Raw genomic sequence first — 19514 nt, 5'->3', positions numbered from 1 at the left:
TGCTGCAACTATTGATTCTATTGAAACTGAAAATGATAGAGTTATAAGGTATTTCTCCCACCTTCTTAGCTTGTCTTCATGGTGTGGTTGTCTGCACGTTGGGCGCGTATTCCAGAGGTCTGTGGTTCGATTATCGACGAAGGCGTTGCATATTTTTCATCTTTCCTGCTTCAGAAATATATAATGTCTATACAGAGTACATTATTTTCATTTTTCTAAAAAACGAAGCAATTGCTTGCTAATGAAAATTGTTATTTGAGATTCACGCATTGTTTTTGTTCTTCTCTTTCTATGCCCACCAGCGTCCGAGTGAAAGTCGCTGAACTAGGTACGAGGTCCAAATTTCGTGAACGGGCTTGGCTGCATGGGCGTTTTTGTGGTTCTTCCCATGTCTAACGTGTATACGAGCCTGTTTCCCTTAGAACATCCTCCACAAAGGCATTCCTCCCTTTAGGCAGATAGCCCTCGAGGCTTTGCCGTAACCATATAAACCATAAACCATCTTCTCTTTCTATAGTATAAAACAAATGCCTGCTGTTTAGAATAGAAACAAAATTTTTATATAGATGTCTTACAAAAAGATAGCTCAACAGAGCATCAGACAAAAACACTTAACAGTAAAACTGATTAATTCGTAGTTTCTTCCCACCAACTTGGTAAAGCAGAGCACATGATGAAAAACGCAGGCCCTAGAAATAATAACTTTTAGCGATCTCGTTAGCTTAAAATTAAGGAAATATATATATTTTTTTACAGAATAAATGTGTCCCTTTAAAAAACATATTTGCGTTTAAAAATTTGGTACTTAAATCTTATCCCGTTAACCATTAAAGTTAGTACCATCGAACAATTAAAGTTATCGGAAATACCATCAAAGCAGCACTATTCGTTTCTTGTGTAATTCTGAAATAATTTGACGATTCCTTTTTTTAATAAATAACTATTATTCGATCCGCTACGTTTCTGCGTTCCAGAAAAAATTTCCAATATTTTGTTAGACCATCCAGTTTTACCAGAAGCCTTCTTTAGAACGCTATGAGTACAAACTTTCTGCATGGCTAATTAAATGTAATTAAAAAATTTTCTGCATTATAAGTAATTCCAGGGCAATTGCTTACCAGCGGTTCTCAACCTTTTGACTAACGCTTACCATCTAAACAAAAATTTATAAACTTTAGTACCACCAATAAATTTTACAACGATTATTTTTCAATTTCTCAATAGAAATATTTAAATATATATATATATACTAGAAAGCCCGGTGGTCATGCGAAATGACCGCTGTTCTAGATATTATAAATTGCAATTAAAATGATTTGTGCAAAGGTGTCTGCTAGTTCAAACTAAATTACCCAGGGCAGGCGGCGAGGACGACCCTTTGCTTACTTCCCCTTCTACTTGCTTAATTGCTTAAAATAGAGATCAATGAAGGAAACCACTGGCGGCACATTTCTTAAGAGAAACCGCTAGCTCAATAAATAAAGGTGATTTAAATAATGAAATGTTCATTCATATGTCAAACATCTCTTTGTGCACAGCATTTCTTGTGTAGATCTTTCCATCATTTTTAAGCTCGCTCTGCAGAGGACCATCCATTATTTTAAATTTTACGTCCGTTCTTTCACGACTCTTGAACAGGCAACATAAAGTTGACCGTGTCCAAATACAGGCTTAGGTAAAAAAATGCCAACACGCTTAAGCGTTTGGCCCTGAGACTTACGGATGATCATAGCAAAGGCAAGTTTTACAGGAAAGTGTCTACGTCTCAATTGAAACGGCAACTCTGTGCCGTGGCAACTTCACCGCATTGGCTAGTACAGTTACGCAAGCAACCAATAAACTATCGGCGACGAACAGACACGTAAGTCCCATATATATATGGGGTGAAGTAACATCCTCTCCTCCGAAACGGCTGGCTCTCGGGCTTAGCGAAGCACACCGTTGGATTCCGCAGGTCTGTGGCACGCCATTTTGACCATTCGCGTCTTCGTGAGACTTTAATTAACCGAGATATTAATTAAAAATAATTCCCCCCCTTACGTTTACCCTACATTTTCCACTTTCTTTCATTTGTTTTTTCCTATTAGAGAAATTTGGCTAGGTGCCAAATTCTTTTTTTTTTTTTTTTTTTTTTTTGTAATATCTAACACGTATCCTCGGATTCCAAAAAATTCTCCGATACCGTTCTCATCTTCGTACGACTTTAATCGGCCGAGATATTAATTAAAAACTGCGGAAACGTTAATTTCCGTGCTCATTTTTCCGAGTGACAACTATCGGCGACAAACACTCTAGCCGCTTATATATATAAAGATTTTGCCATTTGCACAACCTATTGGTATTATGTCCCGCGTACGTCCGCGTCCTCCCCTAGGCCGCACCGGGAGTTTATTTAAAAATTAAAAGTGTGGATACATAGCCATACAGGGGCAACTGTTGAACATCTGGGTAGTTGAGGTACGTTTACATTAACTTGTTGATACAGGCAAGGTTAAAAAAACACTTAAACAAAAGAAAAACATTAAACATATAACATAAAACACATAATAAATACGAGCACATAACCCTTAGAATCACATGACATAAATCACTTAAAAACACATAACATTTAGCACAGTGATTCTGCAAAAAAGACAAAATTCAGAATGGATAACCTGCACAGAATCCGAAGAAATACCGCAAAGAATGCCATTTGTATGCGGCGAAAGAGTAACATGACTGCAAAAGATATAAAAGAAACATTACAGTTCTGTGAAATCATTTTACGTTAGCTGTAAGAAATTTGCCAAATATGCGGAAAATCGTCTCGACCTGCTGTTTCGCCCGAGAGAAAAAGACCTCGAGTGCAAAGGGATAATATCAAGTCTCCCCGGCCAATAGCCACTGTTTCTTTTTAGCTTTGCTATATTTTTATGTGATTATGGCAAAGCCTCGAGGGTTATCTGCCTAAGGAGAGGGATGCCTTCGTAGAGGGCTTTCTAAGGGAAAGTGGTTCGTATACACGTTACACATAAGGAAAAATCACGGAAACGCCCATGCAGCTAACCTGTTCGTAGGGAGTTGTAGGTGGAAAACAAGAATTTAAAGGAAAAGGTTTCAAAATTAAAAATAACTATTAGAAAATTAAAATAATTAGAGCAATTTTCATTAAACATTAATGATTGTGATATAAATTGGAACAGGTATGATACATATTTGAGAACAAGGAAAGTCAGAGTGTAGTGAAGACTGTTATTCTTGCTAAGATAGGCAATTTTAAGTAATCAAACACTGTAGAAAGAGATCATTCCTTGGATCTATTCGAAACTATCAAGTGAGCAGCTTAGAAAATGAGTTTGGGAATGTGTCTACAAAAATATATTTAAGGCATTAAAAATGTGTTATTGTCAATATTTTCTGGAATCACATTTTCTAGTATTCATAATGTCCCCCTACGAAGTAAGGCGCGATGCGAACATTATTTTCATAACTTTAATTCATCCAAGAGTCCAATTGGTTAACTCATATAACAGTCCGTCAAAATGCTTAGGTTTCTTTTAATAAAATTAACGTCATCCCCGGTTGAATTTTGATCAGTTTAATAAATTCGGATTTATAGCATCATAAAGTTTTGGAAATATTTTGGTTTGTTTGAGAGTATTTTTATTTTTACGTATTTTAACATTATTGTATTTTTTTTTAATTGTAAAAGCACTTGATTATGCATCATTGGCTCCCATGCATCAAAGATGCAAGAGATTGGATACGAAAAAATACGAAAATAGAACTACAAAAAGACAAAACAGTAATTAACCTCATTGCAATAAAAATAGCTACATTGAAACTGGAAAATGGGGGGGGGGACATTAGTCGCTGGATGCCAACTGCATCAATTCTCTAGCCCGCCAATATCGACTGTTCAGGTTTCCTTCAATGAGGAACATTTTAGCAAATCTCTAGTCTGCTCAAAATTCCAGTTACACAAAATGCACGAGGGACTATCATATTGTTACGAAATGTACAGGCGAGGTAAGATGGCTTCCTCGCAAAGCAGTTTTAGGGTTGCCATAAAATGGAAAGAGAAGGCAGGGTTTCCGCATTTGGCGATAAATCGCCCATTTGGCGACAAAATTGGCGATTTCTTATGGACGGATGGAGAATTTTCTGGAACGAATTCTTACCGGTTTAGCCCAGAATGTTCTCGAACACAAGCCGAAAGCTATATAAATCCTACTGGTCCGTAGTTAGTCAGTATCGAGTGTGTGCCTCGCATAGCGTGCAATATAGTTAGTATCTGGTTAGTTTCTCGTCTAGCAAGTCAATCCCTGCGGAGTCGATCAAGTTGACAGCCGGGCAGCGAGTGCCGAGTGGGTCGTCGAGTGCACCGAAAGAGTCTCTTAGTGAATCAGGGTTAGTGCATCGTCGAGAGAGCGTGTTGAGCTCCGGGAACGACTGAACCGAAGAGTCGGGAGCTGTGCTCTGAGTATCGTCGAGTGCATAGCGTGGAGAGTCTCGAGAGTACGTGGTGTTCCGAGAACGACAAAGCAGAGTCGCGAGCTGTACTCTAGTGCTTTGCCGTGAAGCCGTCTCCACCGTGATAGCCTGATAACCTGGAAGCTGTGTCGCTGATCGTGTCAGCGTGTTTATTGTAGTTCATCGATGACTGTAAAAAGTGTTTCGGAGCTGTCCTGTTTAATACTGGTAAATAAAGTGTGTTTCGATACTCCATCAAGTAGTGTCGTCATTATTCACTACAAATCCATACGAACGCCGTATGAACGTGAAAAAGAAAATAACGTAACAGCTAGTGTCAGAAGGAAAGAAAAAAACGTAACAATATAATACCAATGCGGTGCAGAAGTTTAGCAAGGCAATTCATGTTCAGTCTCCAAACTGAAAGCCGCAACTGCAATGGACCTGGTAGAACTCATGATATTACAAATCGAATCCCTCCACTTCTTATTCTTAATTTCTTAAAGTAATTTAACATAAAATGTTTTCCTCAGAGCATTTTTTTATTATTCTTTTATTGATGTAAATGGTACTCTACTATTATTTGCTAGCAAAATTTCGGTTCCCTTTTTAGATAGTTTATCAGTCTATTCATTGCCATTTATTCCAACATGATCCGGCATTTACTGTAATACAACAGTCATTCCTTTTGAGATTAGAAGAAAAAGAGTTCTTCAAGATTCAATATTTTTTGATTCCGTGACATTATGTGCAGAAATTGCCCGAATGATTGAAAGCGAATCTTAAAAAATTACAAGATTTTTAGTTGGATTTTTCTAACAGTAATTTGTTCAGTTGCAACTTTAATTGCCTCCAGTTTTGTAGTAGTTACAACAGTTATCCAGTAGTTACCCCAGTTAGAATGTTGTACAGTAGATCACGAGATTCTGAAACGATCAATGTTTAAATTGCGGAAACAGCTCATTTAAAAGTCAAAATATAACTGAAACTTTCTGACGGTGCAAAGTGACATCTGTTTATTTGCTGTGAGGTGGTATCTCTCCCAAATAAGGTATCAACGTTTTCTTGTTCATCTATTATTAAAGAGATCTTCACGAATCCGTAGCAAGAAACAATATTTATAAAACAGTTCTTTCCCTTGTCTGTGAATATTATTTTGAGATCTTTTTAAAAATGGCAAATTTATTAAGAAGGCGAAAGATCGTAAAATTAATTGATGTAACTAAAATATCTTTCATCGCTTATACTTTTTTTAAACAAAATACATATAGATTTATTTTTTGAGATAAATATTAGTATGTTACTATCATTTTACAACTAAAAATGCATGTTCAATCAATCCATTTAACTCAATTTTTTATTTTTTTATTCCAGATTCCAAACTGAGACGAAAAAGACGGACTACCATGTTTCACAGAGTCAAATACATAAACAAACAAATAAATAAATAAATAACTTTTTTAGATTATTTATAGCTCAAGAATGACAATTCTTCAGCAAAATTCTAAATTTATGTTTGGTTAATCTTTGTAAAAATATGAGTAAAATATTCTGACGAATGCATTCAAATAAATCCTGAGAAACTTTATTATATTTCTTTTCCACAGCAAACTATTCACATGCACATGTATGTTTATATTTTCGTGTGTTCTTAGATGTAAACCTGTAATCAAACGTAGCTGTAATCGTGCTATAAGTAACCGTGATGAATTCTATTGGCAATAAATAACATATAACGAATGTTTAAATGTATTTTTGGGTAAATATTCTTGTATGTTAGTGTCATAGAGGCCCGGTGGCGCAGTGGCTAGCGTATCACGCAGTAGCACCACAGTCCGGGGTTCGATTCCTGGGCTGGGCAAGGTCGACTCAGCCTTTCATCCCTTAATTTCCATCACTTGGGTCGATAAAATGAGTACCAAGTTCACTTGGAGACTAAACACTGGGGGTCCTGCGACAAGCTGACCACTTGTTCAAGGTATAGTATGCTTACGCAGCCCGGAGCCCACGGTCAAGAAAGCAGATTTCGGGCACTGCAGGCCTTGGCCCATTAGGGCTGTTACGCCACTGAGTTTAGTTTAGTTTCTTAGTGTTATAACAAATACAGTTACGGTTTATTAAATATTATAACAGATATTTAGAGTATATTAATTTTGCTAATCATATTCTTTCACTAATTTTAAATGTTATTACTTTAAAAACAATTTTTAGATTTAATGCTTATAAATTAAACTTTACTCCTAGCACAATATTGCTACTTTGTGATGTATTTCGGATCTCAAGCTCACTCCGGATGGTGATATTCATAAGATATTATCGTATGTGCACTATATGTAAGGAAGTTTTATCCTACTTACCGCTTGCCTCCGTGGCGTAATGGCTAACAATCCCCGTGGCTAAGCCCGACGGCACGTTGAAAGAAACATTTCCCGGGATCTTCGCTTGCTGGATATATGGTTGATTGACTTAAACGCATATTAATTCTTTGAGGAACTGGATTTCTATGAAGTACAAAGCTGCTAGCGAAGCATTTTCAGCTCAATAGTAAAATACCCCACATAAATAGCCGGGACATCGATTGCAGCGATATTGTTTCGGCTAGGAACCCTTCACTGTTACGGCTAAGAATCCATTACGACGTCATCACAACTAGCGATACGCGATGCTAGAAGAAACGTTTTCGAGATTTTCCTTCTTCTAGATTGAAGGGTTCCTAGCCAAAACTGTCTCGCTGAAACCTATACCTCGACAGAATATTTTACAAACGAACCGAAAATGTTTCGCTTGAAAGCCCTGTCCCTGGTAATTTTTTTTTTTTTTTCCAAATAATTGACTTTCGAATAAATCAACCAATTAGATATCCCGAAAGCGAAGATTCCAAGAAATATTTCTTTGGATCCGCTGTTAATGGTAGCAAGTAAATATTATCCGGCTTTCGAGCGTTGAGGGGCACATCTGGGAGTTCCAGGGAACTAAAAAAGGTATATACAAGATGAGCAAGCTAAGCTCCAAGTTGGGTCAACATGGGTATTTCAGTTTCTCTAACTGGGTATTTCAGTGGAGCAATTCGCACGAAATCCACTGCCGTCAATCCATATAGACTCATTATGTAACTTTTCGAGATAGTTCGAGAAAATTCGAAATAGTTATTTATTAATTATACTGCTTACAAAAATTGCATAATTGCTTGTGGTTGTCGGCATCAATGCAAACGATTTAATTGCGATTTAATTGTTACCTCTATTCATGTAATCTATAGCGAGCTGCTGAAAATATCTATAGCGAGCTGCTATTTATTGCTGAAAAATAATTCACAGTGTATTTAAAACATGTATTTTAAAATTAAGTTCTGCAATGAAATTTTTTGCACAAATTTGTGAATACAGGTTGTTTTGTGAGTACCAAAATGTTCCGCTTAAGTTTTAGAATTTACTTTGGTTTCCAATTTATAGAGTTTAGTACTTTTATTAAATTTTTATTTAGCTCGCTTATGGTATTTATAGTTAGGGTCAAAAGTTTGTCATCAGTTTTTAAGCTTTATTCTGATAAGCTATCCTTCCACAGTTTGCATTTATTATGGACAAGAACAAAATATGGTGAAGTGCTTTGTGTCAAAATTCATTTGAGATTTTAATGTTGAAAAGTTTTTCATACATACCTCTTATGAATGAACAAACCAAAATTTTTCAAATTTTACTCTTCACAACATGGGATAGAGAGAAAAAAACTTTTAAGTGAAGTTTATGTGACATTTTTAAAGCGATTTCCGAATTTTTGGCGAATTTGAGGAAACTCCTCGATTTTGTTTACCCCTTTTTCGTAATGCAATTATTGGAACTAAAATAAAAAATTTTTTTCATTGTTGAAAAGCAGTTTTTTAGTTGAATAAATTTATTGAAAACTTGGCATTGAGACTAAATAGAAGAAAATAAAATAAAAGGAAACATTTTATTTAAAAATTCACAAAATAATCAACGGACTAAAAGGAAAACATAATTTATCACGTAATCGAATGGGAACCAGATATAAAATAATTTTTGTTTCGAAATTCATCTACGAATTTTTATCATGAATAATAAAAGCTTGGGCGCTTATATAACAAAATTTGCTATTCGAATTGCAGTACCAAAAATATAAGCTATTATCTCCATAAATTTATCAAAGCCGCCTCGTGCTTTTATTATTAGTGATATAAAATTGCAGATGAATTTTGAAAGAGAATTAATTAATCTCTTGTTCCCATTAAACTGCATAATAAATTACTTTTCTACATTTAGTTCATTAACTATTTTATTAATTTTAAATGAAAGCTTTTTTTAGAAGTTAAATTTTTTAAAATTTATATATATTGAGTTTTAAAGAGCAAAATAAAGCAACGCCATAAAATAGGAAATTCGATGCCCGTTGTTTTCCTCTTTTTCGTATCGATTACTTATTTATATTATTTTCGACACGTTAATTTATTTTTCAGAACCTAAAAATAACTTATTGTTTAAAAATTAGAGACAGAAGATTAAATATTAGCCCAAAAGCGGCAATTTGCCCAGAAGAGCTATTGATTTCGCTTTGCCATTTAGCGTTGGTTCACTATAAGCGGCGTTTCGCTTTTCAAATTGTTGCCACCAAATATTATCGCCTTGCATTATATTTAAAGAAATTAAATAATGAAAAATCTACATGAATGTATGTATGTTTCTCGCACTGTGATAAAACAACGGTACCTAGAGCCATCCAATTTGGATAACGTAATCCTCCACCAGAATATAGGTATCTGGAAGCCCTAATTTGGAATTCGTTTCATTACCTATTTTATATTATGTAAAACGTTAACTAATTTTTGGTAAACAGACTCAACGATTTCAATGCAAGCAATGGCAACACTACGAAAAAAAACCATTTTTATCTCCAGCGCACGAGACAGTGTATCGAAAATTCTAAAGATATGCTCTTTTAAAATCACTTTATAATATTGCTCTTGAATTGAATTTTATGGTTTAAGTGCGAAGAACATGATATTTAATAAATAAAGGTAACACACAGAACGTTAAAAAAACGCCCCTTTGGGCGTAATATAAAATAGAAAGCTTTCAGTTTTTTTTAATATCCCAATTTTACAGACAATTCGAGAAGCTATATACTACTCATAACTACAAGTAATATCCATCTTCTGCTATTACTATTTCCATCCAAAGTTCTTCCTAAAGAATAATATCATAACAGTATATAAAATAGTCTATACGAACTGAGTTCTGGAAACTGAACATTTCAATCTTGTAACAGCATATTAATTGAAACATTTATACATTTCTTCTTTTACTTAAAATTTTTATTTAGATGGCATTTTACTTCTACACTTCAAATTTGCATTAGACGTGTTTTTGTTAGGAAGCAATGGGTAATTATTTTATGCAAAATTAGGAAAACACTATCCCTGAGTTATACAATATCTTGCCGATTTGTGCTCCGGCAAAGTTCTATTTATAAAGTTCGGAATTTTTACAATTCTTATTTAGTTTATATACGATATGTATAGTAAGAGTAAATATTTCTCCTTATAAAAAATAATAATAGAACTTTTGTATGAACTTTCACATTTTTTATACAGGAATAGATTTATAGCGTACTACATTTGATCAATCTTTATTAAAAAAAATTAAAATTAAATGTTATTTACAATTTTGATGGTGCTGAAAAATTGCATCTGTAAATCATTTGGCTATATATGACAGACAGAGTTGCATTTAAAGGCTAATAAATTCTTCCAGCCTATAAAATTCAGGTAAACGCTTCAGATTTTACAATCGCTCAATATCACATTTCTTGCAAACACATGTAACAATATATTGATAATCTGAATCTATTATAACATTATTAATTACATTTCTGCATAAATAATGTACCAAATAGTACATTTCTGCATAACTAAATGTACCAAGTAGTAAAAATAAATTTTAGAAAATGTCCGATGTTATGGGAAAAAATAGCAATGAAAGATTTGCGATTTTGATATGCACGGTTTAGAAGATTCTTTTCCGTACTGAAGGCTGAAATGTGCATAAAAGATAAAACTCTAATGATAATGATAATTATATAGCAGTTTTAATAGCAATATTTCGATATCTTTTACGTTTTATTTTAAATACTTATTTAAGGAATTAAAGTCTTGTTTAAATGTTAAAATACTACAAAACTATGAAACATTTTAAAGCTTAATATCTTAATAATTAACTGGCTTATGGGTGTAAAATTCTGTACACTTATTTCGATATCTTTGTTATCACATTTATTTTCTATGATTTTAAATTTGTTCTTCATATATCAGGTATTAAAACATTTAAAATTTCAACCACATAAAATATTAGTATGTATTGCATGTAGCATTCAGGATACACAAATTATTATTTTTAGGCCATTTCTATTTTCAAATTAGAAAAGTAATGTAGTGTTAAAATATGACATGCATTAAAAATAATGTAACTATATTTTCTTAAAAATATAATTTTTATTCTTCAAAATCCCAAATTTGACTATTTTTTAACATAAACGTCATTCCTAAATTTTTGTGATAAAAGTTTTATAGTTGTCAACTTACAATCACACAGAGTTTGTACAATTGTTCAAAATTTCTTGAAATGACCAACGGTTTCAGAGAAATCATGTCAATCATACAAAAATTTTAAACAAAGTTAAAATATTAATGAAAATTTTAATCAAAAAGGGTTGAACTGTCAGTAAGTGTTACAATTTTCTAAGTTCAAATCAAATTAAAAATAATGTTTAATCCTTCAACTAACATCTGGTATTCTAAAAATGTTTCTGTCTGAAATTAAAATGGCTTTTTTTAAATTTCATAAACTGAAATAACGAATTAATTTAATGAATATAAACTGATTAGTAGTAATTAAATTATCATAATTATCATTTTCATCAATATGTTTTCTCGATTTGATGATGACTTATTTTATTTAATTTTGGTAACCGAAAAGCAAAACATTACTGAAATGAAGCTAAAAAATAAATAAAATTGTTTTCCTTATAAGAATTTTTGCAACACCGTTACAACTATAGATGCTTTTTATAGTTACAGTTATGATTTTAGCTAGAGATAATTAGTTTCTTATTATAGCACCAATTTTTAAAATTTTATGAACAGCAGATGTTGAAAAGAAACCTCTCGTAATCAAAGTTAGCAAATCAAACTCAATTTAGCAACCAACGTACGTATTTCCAACTAATTGAAAAGTATAATTGCTACACGTTTCTTTGGAAAAACAAGGAATCTCTCTAGGGAAACAACTATGAAGAATCAAACTATTTATTTTACACAACTCTAACAAAAAAATGTTAAGCTTTAAGCACATCAGGGCAGTCAGGTTGTCTTAATGGATGACTATCTTTAAACTCTTTTAACTTACTTAACTCTGATGATATAGCATCAATCAATGAAAACTTTGACATATCTACTTTAACCCTTTGACGCGCGGTGGTCGCGACCTGAAACCACCATTTTCCAAATTTTTTTCTCCTCTTTTTTCCGAAAATTTTGAGTGAAAATGAATTGATTACTGACCTTTTACATCTAAATAACACAAAATGACTGTAGAATCATATATGTTTTAGGTATTAATACTTCAGATCGGATGCCTTTTAAAATTCGTTTTCGATGAGACAAAATAACTTCCTTTTATTAATATTAACAACTTTAAATTTCAAAAGTTAGTCATCGCACATCATAATTTCTATCATAAACAATAAAAAATCGCAGTAATTAAACTGCATATATATAAAAAAAAACCTCTTTATGTATGGCATTTGCTATGTGGTTTCAGGGCACGACCACTGCGCCACTAGAGCATTGTGTCACAATGCTTACAATCCTCTAGAGGCTCGGTAATCGCGCCTTGAAACCACTGGCGTTTGCTTCTCAATGGCGTTCGCTTGCTTTTTAAATAGGAATGTTTATTTTTACTCGGATATAGATAAAGGGCTTTGAAACCACTGAGTTATTTTATTACTAAACAATACATGCAGCTGCCCAGTAAAAAGGTCTTTCTTTTCCAAATACCTTTCTCTGACATCAACACACTTGCTCCCCAAGCTAGTATTGTGATTTTATAAATTATTTCCTGTGGTTTAAATTTAATGTAAATATACTTTGCTATAATTAAAAATAGAAATTGCGTAAAAGTTTTATTTAAATTAAAAATATTTTCTGAATATTTTGGGGTGAAATACGAATAAAATAAGTATGAATGGGAAACGAAAGATCCGTACAAAGCCAAAAAGACCAAGCCCCCCCCCCCATTAACATAAAAAACCACAAATTTCATGTGCCAGATGAAAAGAAACTAAATAACGCTGGATATATACCAGTAAAATTTAAATCCAGGCAGTGTACATTTTGTAGCACAAGGAAGAAACCTCATAGAACAAGATGTATGTGCGAAACGTGCAGTGTGGGTCTATGCATGTACCAAAAAGACAAAACATGCTTTGAACAGTGTCACAAAAAAAAAATTGCTTTTTGAAATTTAAAAAAAAAACACCGAGTTCTTTTTTATCCTTATTTTATTGAGTTTTTTAAACCATTTATCCAAATGTCTTTATTATGTAGGTACTTATATTTTCACTGCTATAGAAAAAATACATAAATGTTTATTTTTTAATTTTTTCTGACGATTTACTTTGTGAAATAATGTACAAAAATTATATATAATGCAATTCTTACATACTTTTTTTTTAAATCCGTAAATTTCGTCATTTATTAGAAACGCGCGCGAAACATGGTAAGTTTTTTTTTTTTTTTTCCCTACTACATCAGTAAGTTTCAAAGTCCTAGACGCGCGGTGCTTTCACAGTGCGACCACCACCCACAGAACAATGGGCAAGAGTAGATTTTTTTTAATTCATATATTACTTGTCTCTAGGATCATAATATTCAATTTCTAGAGTTTTTAGTTAAAAAATTATTAAAATAATATCGCGCGCGACAAAGGGTTAAAATGCAATGCATTTAACACTTGTGGCACTAGACATAGGTCAGCCATTGTAATAGTATCACCAACAAAGTATTTTCCATGTGTCTTCCGTAAAATACTTTCCACAACTTTGAAACCATCTTCCACCCAATGTTTGGCCCAAGAATCGCTTTTTTCTCCAACATATTTCAACATTTCGTATTTTATAATGGCTGTATTCCAGCAACTATTGAGTCTATCAAGGCACGAACTTTAGCTCTTGTAGAAGCATCCTTTGGCAAAAGAGAAGGAACTGGTGTAAGCTCTTCTAGATATTTTAAAATGGCAACAGAATGAGTAAAAACTTCACCATCAGGAACAACAAGAACTGGTACCTCACGAGCAGGGTTCAAACTCAAGAAAGCGCCTCGCAGATGCTCATTTTTTAATAAATTTACAGCTCTGTATTCGTAATCAATTCCTTTTAGATGCAGTGCTATTTTCACGCGCCACAAACATGAACTATTATAGCAAGAATAAAGAATTGGTTTACTTTGCGCCATTTTGTAACAGTTAAATGAAATTAATAATATTTTGTAACAGAATAAGAAATGCTATTAATAGTATTCTGAGCTGTACCAAAGCAGATAAGTTCAGGTTTATGTTTGATTATCAAGAAAGCAGCTTACAGATATTACATTCTTTGTCGTGAAGACACGTGTTCGATTTGCCTGGAATCGATGCTGCTTATCATCACAAATGTTCTTTCATCTTTCAGCGACTGTCTGATGTTATTCTTTATTTGACTTTTATCTATAATTTATATCTTATCCACTAAAAACGAAAAATTAGAGCTTATCATATTAGTTTTTGTTACTTTTTAGTTCCTTACTACCAGTTTAAGGAAAATAATTCTTTCCTTTGAAAGATGATCCACAACATGCTCACTAGATTTCTTGAAGTCTTTAAAAATTCTTAAATGCGATATCCAACTATTGAGAAACTTTATAGAATACGCATTGCTATGTAATGCATATGTATTCATTTATAATGCAATTTAAAAATGTATAAATAAGTAAATGTACACGCTATATACAAATTCATAACGTGTTTGTATCTTTTATTTCCTTAAGTATGGATATTGGAAGTTCTGATAGCTTTAAAACTATTGGTGGAGGATTTTGTAAAAGTAAAATACGACCTTTATTTCTTCCCCGTTAAAGCAAAAATTCTAATTAGTATAATAGTTATTAGGTTTCAGTATGTTAAAACAAAGTTCCATAACTTTATTTGAAAAATCATACATAAAAACAAAGGAAAAGTTCTAAACCAAAACCCTACTAAGTGCTGTAAGCAATAAGTAATGGCAATATTTATTGAATACTTGTTATTTTAGTCACCCAACCGGGATAGTTGTTAGTGCATCTGACTACCCTACAGAAGAGCCCAGGTTCAAATCCCGAAGAATTCATGGGTGTTTGTAAATGTATAGTGTCTGTGCTGCATGGGGATACTCAATATATGCGGCGAGTTGAACGTCCTCTCGAGAGGTTAGTGATAGGGAAAGAGGAGTTGAAGATCCTCGGATCTCTTCCCCCCCCGGGTGTGTTTCCCTAAAAATGGAGCGGGGACTGAGTAAATTCGTATTGCCACCTGTGTGGTGCATAAGCCTTTTGCTAACGACAGGAGGCGCAATCTTGCCTCCCAGCAACGATGAATTTCCTGGGTTTGTTCTGATTTCACACAAGCGAGATTAATAACAACAACACACTAGTTCTAAATTTCAAAATTAGAGTAGTTTTCTTTTCTCGTTTTTTTCACAAAAATTTATTGCTTTTGGAAAATATGTACATTTTATTATTACCAATTCTTTAGTCCAAGGTGAGTATGTTTTTTTTATTGCTTTTGGAAAATATGTACATTTTATTATTACCAATTCTTTAGTCCAAGGTGAGTATGTTTTTTTTTTTTTTTTTTTTTTTTTTTTTGGTTACAATATATATATATATATGCAGGGTGTCCGGGAAAGAACTGACGAAAAAGAACGACCCACATATCTGAAATTAAACGCATTTGTTCCATTGTGGTTTACATAGCTGGAAGGAAGATATAAAAAAACATATTATTTCTCCTCTACGTGAGCGTCACTCATAGTTCAAACTATATGTGGCAAATAATCTGTCTTATTCTAGACATTCGAAAACATCACTAGTATGGTCAAGTCTTATCGTCTTCTAAATTCGTACACGCAAATCTTAAGAGATCAAGCTTATAAAAATTTTTTAGTTTTATAATCCAAGCTGCCATTTTAAGGAAACTTCGTGAAAATTATAAATCCAGTTTATTTTATAATTTTTACAAAGTGAAAATTGCAATTAGTATAATATTCATAATGTTTTAAGAGATTGAGCATGAAAAGCCTAATATATATATCAAAGATTGAAGTTAATAAATTAATAGTAATAAATTGCCTAATACTTGTGCAAAAGCTGCAAAGTAATAAAATAATAATTTATTTACTAATGGATTATTGAGTATATCCTATGAGAAAGGTAGTAGAATTTTATTTGAATGAAGTAACTTATAAGCATTTCAAAATGAATCTTGAAAATTGTTTTAAAAAGAAACACCAAATATTAATCAGGAAAAAAATTGAAAATGAAAACTTTTAAAAAATGAAAAAGAAATCAAGTAAATATCGTCATTGATCGTAAATTGGTTGATTTTTCAAGGGGAACAAACCCTCCCCTGATCAGTTAACGATAATTAATAAATGCGAAGGTGTTTCACCTAAGATTTACTCGTATGATGTCAAACTGGTATTAGGTATTCTGAGTTTAAGCCAAGTAGCTATATGTTAAGTGAAATGAATTTAAGTTAATGTACTATATAGAATTTATTACGAAAGTAGTAGTTCCGTTAAGTTTAAAAACTTTTTTAATATCCTGAGATATTATTGTTAGAGTGAGTATATTATTTTCTTACTTGAGTAAACTGTCCCCGACGCCCTCGCTTTTAGTCAAGTTAATTCAAAGCAATATTTATAAACTTTAATAAACAGAATGCAATCTTTGCAAAAAATTATTAAATATAAAAGTTGAAAAAGTATTTACAGAAGATCACACAATAAGATGTACAAAAAAGGAATGTACATAATATACACAAATGACCAGAAGATGAATTAATTAACTTACAAGCTTATGTATGTTAAAATTGAGACATATAAACCTGAGATATTATTGTTAGAGTATATTATTTTCTTACTTGAGTAAACTGTCCCCGACACCCTCGCTTTTAGTTAAGTTAATTCAAAGCAATATTTATAAACTTAAATAAACAGAATCCAATCTTTGCAAAAAATTATTATATATAAAAGTTGAAAAAGTATTTACAGAAGATCAGAAGGTACAATAAGATGAACAAAAAAGGAATGTACATAATATACGCAAATGGCCAGAAGATGAATTAATTAACTTACAAGCTTATGTGTGTTAAAATTGAGACATATATATATATATATATATATATAAAACCTTAAAATAAGCTGGATTTTTAATTTTGCAAAATACTTGAAGCCATTATGTTGAAACGCTTTTAATAAAATTTTCAACCATATCTGAAGAAACATTCATCTCGAGACATTTCTAAGATAAAAATCCTACAAGCCCCTTTTTCGAAAACAACTAACAATGTAATAGACAGGCATATCAGTTCTGATATGCGTCAAAGAAACACGTAATACTTTAAGTTTCGTATCAAAACACTTCTAAGCCCATTTTATTTTTCATTTTTAGGTTATAAAGTGGTTTTTTATAATACGTTCTTCCAAGGATACTACTATAATATTGCATGCAAGCAGCTGTATTTGCAAAATAGGTATTGTTTTCTGTGATTGCAGTCATGGTAGTATGTTATACACTTTTTCCCGCTTTCACATAAATTATAAAGGTAAGCGTATTGTAAAAGTCCAGTGTTGTTAAGCGTGCTTAGAAGCTTTCTATATTTTCCTATTTATTTAATTTTTCGAACGCCGTGTAACAGAAATGCTGTTTCACGAAATTTTTAAACAGATATCCTTACACAAAGTATGATTCGAATGCTACTTCCGACTTCAAAAACTATTGTTTATTTCGATTGTGTGACAAACCAAGAGGGAAACTAATTCCTACTCACATTGCCCAACGAGAAAATGGCGGAAGTTCCCATGCAGTTAGCTCGTTTACCGGGACTCGAGCTGGGAACCAACCACTGATATTTAGCTGACAGCTAGACGATTGCATAACTTTAAAGATGTGTGACTCAATATTTACCGTATTTTCTCGAGCATTCCCCCCCCCCTAATTTCTCAGCACCACTTTCTGAAAATTTTGAAAATATTTTCGTAATTTCTCTCTTTGACTACATACGTATTGCTTTCGTCTTACTAATAAAGACACACCCCCGTAATCTAGCTGTTAAGTCACGCCTAACTTTTCCCCTTGAACGTTATGACGGCCTAATACAAGAAGCGATCCATCCCAGCGAAGCAAATACGAAGTTGCATTCTGTCTACGATTTCCCTGAGTCAGCTGCACATTTATCTTCCCTAATTATTGATGGATAATTCGAGGCCTAAGGAATAGCAGAGAGAATAATAAGAATGGGCAAGAATTTTACAGGGGAGTAGAAATGAAGATATCTTATTAGATAGAGTAATGATAGAGTAATGCTGGTATTACTATGTATTTTTCTAAGAATGTTAGTTTCTTTTAGAAAGATAATATTTGCTGTGATAGTTATCAATACTTTACCCACCAACAAATTCGGCTATTTGAAAACAGTGTGTTGACATTGCCTCAAATAGAGCACTTATTACCGCCTTACACCAGGGTGTTGCCATTCAACAAAGCTTCTCGAAACGACATTTTACGTCGGTTCACTATAAACGGCTTATCATAGTTTAAATTGTTGCCACTAAATATTATCGCTTTGTATCATAATTAAAGAAGTTAAATAATGAAGAATTTGTATGAATGTATGTATGTTTTTCGCATTATAAAAAATGACGATACCTAGAGCCATCAAATTCTAAATAACGTAATCCTCCACCCGAACATGGGCACCCAGAAGACCAAATTTTGAGTTTCGAATTTATTTTGTTAACTATTTCATATTTTGTAAAATTTTAACGAAATTTTATTAGAAAATTCAACGATTTCAAAGCGAGCAATGGCGATACTGTACGAAAAAGTTTTTTTTTTTTTTTTTTTTTTTTCTCCAACGCGTAAGACTCTAGGAAATTTTAATTATATGTTGTTTTTAAGCATATCTGTTGAACTGAAATTTATGTGGTTTAAGTGCGAAGAATATGATATTATATAAATAAAGGTAACACACAAAACGTTACAAAAACGCCCCTTTGAGCATGCATTTTTTACTATTTCAATTTTTTGAACTTTTTGAATCCTTGAAATGATATTCATCTCTCAAGAAAACCATATAAGAATTATTATACATCTTTTATTTCTTCAGTCTTCTTTTTTTCGGAATTCTTGAAATACTCGTAATATTCATTTCTCAGGAAACTATACATGAAAAATATTACACATCTTTTATTTTTTTCAGTTTTTTTACTTTTGTGGAACCCTTGAAATAATATTCATGTTCCAAGAAATCTACATAAAAATTATTATATGTCTTTTATTTTTCAGTCGTTTCAGTTCTGCGGAATCCTTAAAATAATACCCTACATAAATCCTTGAAATCCTAATAATATTCACAAATCCTTGAAATCCTAATAATTCTCCTAAACCTTGAAGTAATACCCTACATAAAAATTATTATAACTTTGAAAGAGAAGAAATACGTATGAAAAATTATCTGAAACAAAATTCAATCATAAACATTAATGAATTTTTAGAACTCATTTAAGCAAATACCTTTCCCAAGTGGCAGATAAAATTAATAAGAGTGCCAGAAAGTATGAACTGCGCATGCGTCGCTTTGTGATCGCATGAGTCACTCACATGAGTCACTCAACATACACAGTTTCATATTAATGCTGTGTAAACATTATTAAACACGTTTATAAAGATTACTAAGCTTTTCAATGATTGAAAGAAGTAC

At 32.5% G+C, this 19514-nt stretch overlaps 1 protein-coding gene and 1 pseudogene across 1 annotated transcript in view; one reads left to right on the top strand and one right to left on the bottom strand.

The window, feature by feature from the left end:
* LOC118182431 (uncharacterized) overlaps positions 1-19514 on the top strand; it is a 61765-nt gene that overhangs the window by 17656 nt on the left and 24595 nt on the right. The window lies entirely within an intron of this gene.
* LOC146998187 (maleylacetoacetate isomerase pseudogene) lies at positions 11427-14055 on the bottom strand (annotated as a pseudogene).

Source organism: Stegodyphus dumicola, chromosome 3 (assembly GCF_044657685.1).
Source record: "Stegodyphus dumicola isolate Sdum_Otavi_A_Nest chromosome 3, ASM4465768v1".
Lineage (NCBI taxonomy): Eukaryota > Metazoa > Arthropoda > Arachnida > Araneae > Eresidae > Stegodyphus > Stegodyphus dumicola.
The sequence above is the reverse complement of the archived record's forward strand: the minus strand, read 5'-3'. Positions and strand labels throughout refer to the sequence as shown.